This window comes from Saccoglossus kowalevskii, chromosome 12 (genome assembly GCF_978046115.1).
Source record: "Saccoglossus kowalevskii chromosome 12, keSacKowa6.1, whole genome shotgun sequence".
Classification (NCBI taxonomy): Eukaryota; Metazoa; Hemichordata; class Enteropneusta; family Harrimaniidae; genus Saccoglossus; species Saccoglossus kowalevskii.
The window spans coordinates 16,706,287-16,716,051 of NC_140652.1; the positions used below are offsets into that span (position 1 = coordinate 16,706,287).

The 9,765-nt window shown below is 36.4% G+C and overlaps 1 protein-coding gene across 1 annotated transcript in view; it reads right to left on the reverse strand.

The window, feature by feature from the left end:
* LOC100377037 (mitochondrial glutamate carrier 2-like) overlaps positions 1-6,937 on the reverse strand; it is a 32,692-nt gene extending 25,755 nt beyond the window's left edge. Inside the window, exon 1 of the mRNA XM_085506159.1 lies at positions 6,753-6,937. The gene's annotated coding sequence lies outside the window, so the exon portion shown is untranslated. The remainder of the gene's footprint in view (positions 1-6,752) is intronic.
* Positions 6,938-9,765: the final 2,828 nt, after the last annotated feature.

Sequence of the window (9,765 nt, forward strand, 5' to 3'; positions counted from 1 at the left end):
TTGGTTAATGGAATTCTTGACCCATCGGGTCAAAGGACACATGCTAATGTTTCACAAACATCATGGCGGGACTGTTTTTTTTTTACCGAAGCGATCAAGTGATCAAAAATAATCGCTCCCGATAAAAATAAGTCGGATTTTACTTACATTTCATATAAAAAAAAAAAAAAGTAAAATTTGTTGAGGAATTATTGCTATAACTGGTGTATAACATGGCCAAGTAAGTTATGTCACGTCGTAACTTTGATGAACGTTTTGAAGCTTTATTTGTTCGCTCATTACTGTAATTGTAAACGTTTTAGAAGTTGATGGTACGAATAATAAATTACAACAATACGTCAATTAATTACGTGATCGATTTTTTGAAGGAGAATGTTTTTGGAGTGAATAAAATTATGAGATTCGTGAACATAAATCTGGCTTAACGTTTTGAATGCGTTTCCTTCAACGTTTTACAAAACAATTAAATTGCAACAATAATGTATTTGTGTTTGTTTTTAGTCTGTAGCATTTGTATTTTGAGAATGTTTCAAACTCTTCTAAATTGTGAAACATAATGTGATTCCATTAAAAAAAATATTTGCCCTGTGACTGAGCTCACTAATATTCATAATTGTAAATAAGTTCTGTTAATCAATGAAGGAAAGATATGTAAATGATATGCAAATTATTATGCAAATTAGCCCCGGCGCTATGCATTTTTTCTGGGAAGAACCCTGGGTGGCTACATTATTCTTGTATTTAACCAAGATGGAGAGGGCACCACTGATTGGTTGAGGGAGAGATTAGAAGGTGTGCAGATAAGCAGTTAGGAAATAAAGTAAAGATAATTATAATAAAGTCCGCAGCCATGAGATCTCGACTGCTAGCTATGGTATTAATAAAATGATTACGTAACAGATGATGATCATTGTAGCATTATAATCCGTGTGTGGCAAGGTGTGTATGTGTTAATTAATATTGACTGATGATGATGAGGTAATCAACCAGATTGTTGGAGGTACTAGTGGCGTTCACGTTAGAGATCTCCGCACGTGCTGAGACTTGGGACCGAGTCGGCACGTGCCGAAAATTGTGTGTGAACGGTCGGGACCGAGTCGGCACGTGCCGAAAAGAACTCAATCTCGGTCCCGATGGATGCTTGGGACCGAAACTCAGCACGTGCCGAGATTTGCTGCCTGAACGCTCGGCACGAGCCGAAATCACGCCCTCGGTGGTAAATTTAAGAAAAACATAAGTTGATTGATATTAGCATGAAATTACGATGACAGGAAATTCGGATATACTAGTAGATGGTCGGATGCTGTAGTAATGAATGCAAACCGTCATCAGCGACGCATATTTATGTGCTTCTACAACCTCTATTTTCTTGCACATTTTACATTGACGTGAAAAAAATAATTATCTTTCGAATCTTCTTTGCCGTTCATGTGCACGATGGCTCGTAATAAACACCATTGCAACACATGGATATAATTTCACTATAACAATTATTATTATCATCATATGCGTATCGTTTGGGCCAACAGATCAACGAATGAGAGCGTGATTTCGGCACGAGCCCAGTCGGGCCTAAGTGGGTCCTGAATAACATGAACACAACTGCTGTAATCCCTCTGCAAACACAACTGATTAAAAATTTCGGCACGTGCCGAGATCCCGTAACGTGAACGTAGTAACTGTAATCTGAGTTTTAAGGAGGATGAGATAAACATAGATTATGTAGAGGAGAACCTTCCAAACCCAGGGATTGCACCAAAGAATCATGGGACACTATTGTTTATGTTGTTTACAATGTTAATTACAATGTTTTATCCATTGTAATTTTTAATTTTAATTTGGTTGTGAGATTAGGCTTAACTGGTGGTGCCCCTTTAATGGATGGATGGGGTGTGATAAGATTGGCAGCTGTTCAAGCAGTAGTGATTCCTGACTTTCCAGTTGTCTGGTGTTAGTCTAAAACTCCATTGTCTGTTCTTGTTTGTGACTGGTCCTGGTAACGTCTAGGGAATCGTGAAATTTTTTTTAAAATCGGCCATGCTCAGCAATGTGTATATCATACACAGTTGTTAGTTAGGCTAGCTCACTTGTAAAACAATTTACCTTTGAAAATACGGTATTAGTCGTCACAAGACATTGTTTTAAAACATTTTTGTTTTGACTTGTTTAGTAAAGCACTCTTAAACATTGAGGGCTATATAATGTGAATATAGTAATAATAACTATAACCATGTATACAGCAAACAGGTAAGTTCCACTGCCACAAATTTTTGCTGATGATTTATGAAAATTTCACATCAATTGACAAGACAAAGGATTTTCTGTCAGTCTGACAACTGTAGGAAATCTTATAACTAGATTCAACCAGTTGTCTGGTCAAAGGTACGTGTCAATGAACTGGTCGAACATACGTGTCAATGTAATACTGTATCATTCATTTAATGGATTACTAGAACAATAAACTATGAAGAGAGTCATCTCAATGATTCACCTGACCATAGCTCCATGACCTGACATAAGCAATTTACTGGTATTTTTTTTAATTTTCAATTTTTTTTAACCTATTTCAGGCAAAGGGCATAAGTGTTTTCTGTTTAAATTTACTGTTTTACACTCAAAACACAGAAAATAATTAGAAATTTCACTTTGACACTAGTTGCCATTTCGACAAAAAGTCTATTTGGGACAACTGAACCTCTGATTGGGTAAGGTTAACATTGTGGAGGTGCATCACATTATGAAGTGCAAAACGGGATGCTCACCATTGACGGAATTGCAAACTTCATAAACGAAAAGTTAGAAAAATATACAATTCCATGTTGAATTGTTAATTGCTTATATTTAGAAAAAAACATTTTCTTATGTTGTTATGCACGGTAACACATTAAATCCCCCTGAGTAAATATACAACTGTATTCATTTTATTGAAAACATAATTATTTACTGCGTCAGCATTTCACGTTCTTGGAATGAGTTCAACGACCTCAGTGTTACAGGCAGATTCTTGACGACACATTGAAATTTGGCAGTAGGACATTGCATCACAGAATTGTTTGAGAAATGTACACTTAAACCTATGCCTATCGGTCTGCAGGACGTGTCGAAATAACCATGATTTTTACATTATTACATACATGTACAAAGTATAGGATAGTCCAGTAGGGAGGAAGATGTCATTGAACCCAGATGACCTGTGTACATCCTGCACTAAACACAAGGACATATTGATGAAACACTGTTAGTGTTACTTGACTTAACAATCTCACATTACTTGATGTCTTTTGGTCAAATTATGTCATACTACTAAAAGCAGGGTTCTCCCTACACTGGACGGCGGGTGACGGCATTATCAGGCACTCAGAATTAGCGACCGAAACACATGACTGTCGTCAGGCACCATTATTTTCTGTCCGTCACGACGCAACAATTGTGCTGGTAGACAATAGAATGTTTGAGAAAGGTGGGCGGATAATTATAGCTTTGGCTATATGACCAATTAACGAAAAACATTGGGTGTGAAACGCAACTTAACAAGTTGGTGAGTGGCAATCTACACAACTAAGTGTGAAATCCTACTTAGCACAGCGGAAATGTGTTTATAGCTTCCACTCTAAGTGGAGGCTCAATGTTATGTTTACCTGAAACAAAACAATGTCACTGTTTTCAATGACATCATAAACGATCTTTTATTTCATCTGTGAGGCGATAAAACATGTATTTGGAAAATACAAATAATTGAGAGACAGAGCTTCAGTGCGCTGAAAAACCAAATTGCATATACAAACCAGGTTTTTAGTCAGCCACACGTCTACCTGTCATTTTAGACGAACATTTCACATTTTAGACTTGTAAGCAAAAAAATTGATTTGACAGGCTAAACTTTTACAAACTAGTTGATTGAAAAATTTCTGTTTTGCAAAAAAGCCAATCAAAATCAACAAAAAGATAGACTACAAACATATGGTGACAGGCCAACTTATTTACATGGTTGGACATTTATTGGAGCCAGAATATACTGTAGAATACTTTATTTTCGCTTGAAATTTATTTTCGCTGAAGGGTTGATTCAGTAAAAATAAAATCCAGCGAATATACTTTTTTTCCTATATTTCACATTAAACTTATTAAAAATCAGTGAAAATAAATTACATAAAAAATGCCCAAAAAGCCTTTTCAGCAAAAATAAAGTAAAGTATTCCACAGTATCACTTTTTAAGCTTTTAAGCATATAGGCCTGGGTAAAGTGAATTCTGACAGAATAACCTTAATTTGTATTAAAATACTATCACAGGGAAATCTAACCTTGTCTACGATCACGTGGCACTGTACTAGTTGGAGGATTTTGTCCTAAATATGGTCAGTCATATGGATGCAGGGTGTTAGCCAGCAACCAGTCCACCCACCAAACAGACTGGCAACTTTTTCCCCATTTTTTTTTTTTTCTATTGTTTTTTTTTTTATAATTTTACCAAAATTAATTGAAAATCAACTACAATTTCATGAAGTTGAATTGTTTAGGACTGGCAGTTACAAATTCCTGGCTAATAAGCTTGTATGGATGACAAGTAATTTTGGCACTAAAGTAACAAGATACATTGTAAGTGTGATTATGTCTGTAGGACTCTCATGTATTGTTCAAAACATTCATGTTAGTTGTGATCGCGCACAGCTTCTTAGCATTGTCTGAGAGGTCAAAAACGTTAGCCTGTACTATGGAAACGTATATAGGTTACGTCTGGTCCATTTTTAAAACCTGGTTCAGATCCTTAGAACCTAGCAGCTTTCCACTCCTGTGTGTTTAAGCAATTGGGTCTAGCAGATATGCAGACATACAAGATTAGCGTAAAACTCATTCTTGCATTGTAAAATATTTTATTTCAGCTGGAATTAATTTTCACTGAAAACACTTTTTGGGTGTTTTGTATGGAATTTATTTTTACTGATTTTTGACAAGTTGAATGTAAAATATAGGGAAAAGGGTATTTTCACTGAATTTTATTTTATCTGAAGCAATCCTTCAGTGAAAATTATTTCAAAGCCAGAGTAAAGTATTTTACAGTACTTGGTGTAGCCTGAACACGGCTATTATCAAGATGCTATATTTATCCGAATAAGTCGAATGATGAAAGCCTCTATACTAGAGGTGTCTGGTCTAAAGGTCACATTTGCGTAACAAAAAGCAACTGTTAATATTAAAACAAAGCTGTTGATAATTCTAAATGAAGGACAATTTGTAAAACAAAGGAAAAAGGTTGGACTGGCTAAGCTGCATGGATTAAACCACTCCTGTAACATTTAAACTTGCATCAATATTGATACTGCCCAAAGGCTGTGTAAGTTTATTCTATCATGGAGACCAGGGTGGCAACTATCCATACAGTACAGAGTACGACTGTCATCCACTGATCAAAAAATTCATATTAGTAGCATGCTGAATGTATAGTCTCCCGTAGACTGATCAAAGCTGCTTTCGAGTGTCATCATTTTTCTCAACAAAAATTTGATTCAAGTTTTTGCCTGTTTTTATGTACTGTGAAATACTTTATTTTAGCTGGAATAATTTTTCGCTGAAAAAGCTTTTTGGGTGTTTTTTGGGAATTTATTTTCACTGATTTTTGATGAGTTGAATGTGAGACATAGAAAAAAAAAATATTCGCTGGATTTTATTTTCACTGAAGCATCCCTTCAGCGAAAATAGCAAAAATATATTCCAAGCGGAAATAAAGTATTCTACAGTATTTTAATTTTAGACTAAATTGACATAATTTCCTCTTGGCTACAAGTCCTGATCACCATTTTTTTTAAAATTGCGAAAAATTATCTAGGTTTAAAATTTATGAATAGTGAATAAACTTTATTTTGTTGCTTAAATTGATGAAAAACTTTGGAGAAAATTATGTGCATAAGTGAAAAAAAAAAAAACGCATTTTCTACAAGAATATGTAAACTCAAAATGGAATGTATTTTTAGCACTAAAAATATGACCATATGCGAAACACTCACCAGGAAGCACATGTATTATGGTAAAATAATATTTTTTTGGAACCTGGCAATTTTTACATGATTTTTAACTAGCAACATAACAATTTTATTATCACTAACTTAGTATTGTGAACAATTATAAAAAATATAATAAAATTAATATTTACTTGAAATAAATTGGTTCATGCTCTGTAATGTGTGCATTGACTCGAAATGTTGTATGGTGTCATGTTGGTGGTCACTCCGATTGTCACAAAAACTCATTTATTGGTCAACAATATTTTATATCTAACAAATTTATGAATTGTTCAAAGTACCATGGTCGGAACGTCTAGAATTTATTGCTATGCTCTATAATAAGGATACCGAGCATGTCTGTTACTTCCAGGTATGTTTAGGGTCCATACGTCAATACACGTCATTCACGGAGACAGTAGACATTACGCCGATTGGTAAGATTCGCGTTCTGGAAAAATGGCTGATCGTGGCATGAGATGTCAACAACGGCTCTATTGACAGTCACACTGAACGCGGTATATGATTTATAGTGGACACGTCGGGGTGAACTGGCGGATCGTTGAGCAACGTGCGCGTATATGGAAACGGTACAATTCAAGCTTAATATTAACCCAACGTCGAGCAAAGTGCAAAAACTCGGTAATTCAGACTGATGGAAGCAAATATAATATCAGTGTTTTATAGGATAGGACGTACCGACGTTGGAATTTAAGCCAGCAACCGTTCGGCGTACTACAGACAAAAATACATACCTCAAAATTACTGAACAATGCTCTGCTTCGTATGTGTAACTGCTGATTCGTGCGTGATATTCCTTCAAAGTGACCGGGCTATTAAAATCGCTGGATATCTATAAAAGACGCGAAATACTTCAATTTGTAAAACCGCTGTATTACGACACGTTTTATTTTTTGTAGTAAGATTTACGTGACCCGCCAAACATGGCTCCTTATATTTGCATAAAGTAGAATTAACCAATCATGTAGCGTGACCTACATTTGCATTATCCAATCAACGAAAGTGTTTCCCATACCTCGCGTAGTGACTGGGGCGTGATCCCTCCAATCTCGATCGGATTCGAACGTTTCAACTAATTCCGATTAAATAAAAATCTCCGTAAATGTCAAGATGTAGTGGGATAACATACTGAAAACTAAGACTAAGTTTTGAATACATCATGTAACGCCAATAAAATGTGTGAATGGCCAAAAACTCCAGCCGTACAAACAGTTCCGGGGTTATACCCCAGTCACACCATTTGTTGAAACTTTTTTTCACTGTCACTGTTATTCAAAAGTGTTCCCTCCCCCATCGAAATTGCACTTCAGCGTTTGAAATTGTTGACTGGAAGTTTATTTTGGAGCTGACGTCGAATAGTGCAATGTTCATCCGAATTTTAGATGAAATAGAAGTACCGGTAGTAATTTTGGTGCAGCCAGAGGTACATTACTTGGGGTTTGCAACTCGCATAGTACTGTATGGTGACATCATGTCAAGATCCCATTCAAGTCTCTTCTCGTAGATAGCGAGACTGAGGCTACGACTTTCTGACATGACGCATATCAATGTTCAAGGTTTGTAATGAAAAAAATAAACTTTTCTTGTCACTATCATAGTGAAAAATGTAATACATCGAAAATGTACAGAAAATATAGTTCTCGTAATCCGTCATATCGTGGGCAGCTATTTTGATCCACCTGGACATCCCAGTATCCTAGTTACCTCGGGCATGCGCATTCGCATTTTTTCTGAGTTGGAACGCTTATGCGAGAGCGAGATTGTGACGGGATCTTGGTATCATGTCACCGTAGTTACAAACCCCAAGTAATGTACCTCTAGTGCAGCTCAATACTTTGCCTGGTAACAAAACTGACTGGTAATATTGTAGATTGTGCTTTTTTATCTGTTTTCGTTCATTCATTGTGTTGAGGGACGGTGATTCATTGAATCTTGATGGCAATCAACTGGGATCACCCTAAACCGGATGAGACAGTGCTGATCTCCCTAACCGATACGGCGTAGGCGTAATTCCAGATACTTTAGCTGGGGGGGGGGGGGTCAGTTTGGTGGCCCATATGTACTATATATCAGAACCATCAAAATAATAAATAAATAAATAACATTTTATTGTAATATTACCATCTATGCAATGTACTTATTTTAATTTTGTCTCAACTGATTTTTCTGTTTTTTACTTTTTTATTATCATGATTTATTCTTTATTGTAATTTTATCTATATCTCAATAGAGATTCGATAACAATAAAGTTATTATTATACTAATACAGGTGTGGATTTAGAGGGGGCCGCCCCCCTATTTTTACTCCCCCACAAGAGCTTCGCGCCATCGGCGCTCGCGAACTAGGCCTTCGACCAACTTATCGCCCCCCCCCCCCTATTCCAGAATCCTAGATCTGCTCCTGTAGTACTAGTATACAGCTTTTCAATGGAAGGAACCCCGGCACCTGATATAATCGGATCATGAAAAGACACGTGATACCCACACGTCATGATCACCCGTTGGTGTAGGTTTATACGCATGGTAATACCATAACTCATTGTTTTATCATCTCACTACTTAACATTCCAATTCGTGATAATAATCCAATGAAGTCGGCATGCAAGTCATGATTTCGTGTCAAATCCTTATCTTATCAGGGTCCATTCATTATATCACGAGCCACGCATGCTGGACTGAGACGAGTGTGTGGCCACGTCATGCGTTTATGCGTGGCCGTGAAGCATGATGGGACAATTGCTGGCATGCAAATCAAACATTGCCAGACAGGTACGAGTAGACATGTATAGCCACTCATGGAACTATAATTATAGTTCCATGAGCCACTCAATAAATTTGCTGTGTATATACATGGAACTATAGTTCCATGGTATATACAATTGAGATAAATACACCAATAACAATTTTAAGACTGACCAATATAGTTTCTTGAAAGTTTTTGGAAATAACTATCGGCGGCGGAAACAAGAACGGAGTCATGTGCCAAATTTTCTTAGATAAACGTGATATTTATTCAACTATAATTAATACACAGAACTTTGTGGAGGAAAAGTAAAACACGAACAATACATTCTTAATCTTAACCCCGAGATAATGAAACAACGTGTCGAAAACGAAGTACATTAAAGCATGGAAGGTAAAAAGCGTTACCTTCCATGATTAAAGCAAAAATGAAAGATAATGGGGTCATGGATCTATTTGCAAAGATACTACAGTTTTCATTTATTGTAGACAGATGTCAACAAAAGTATACAGGCCTTCCTTTGGGCTAATCTGCACTGGCTCGGAAGGTTGTAAACGATTAGCTAGTTTGAATTTGCATAACAATACTGACAATGAACGTGCATTCAACGCCACAAGTTTTTTTTTGTTTTTTTAGCCAATCAGAATTCATCTTCCGAGCCAGTGCAGATCAGCCGCTTCCTTTCGGTCTCCATAGAATCGCTTTGCCACTAGAGGGCGCAATATATAATAGGGAATAGGTACGTAAACACGTTGGAATAGCTACATGCCATTTTAGCAAATGTGTCTGAATGCATGAACAGAATCGTAATTGATCTAAAGCGCCAAAAGTTTGATTGTGAGATTTTTTTTTTTTTAAATTAGCTACATCTTGAATTAACAAAATTATAGATTAGCTAAATTGGCTAAAATAACACTCTAGCTAAAAAGACATGTTTTAAAGTACATACAGTACGACCTGCTATTAGCCCCGTCTCATCTTTTACCAGAACGAGGCTCCAAAAG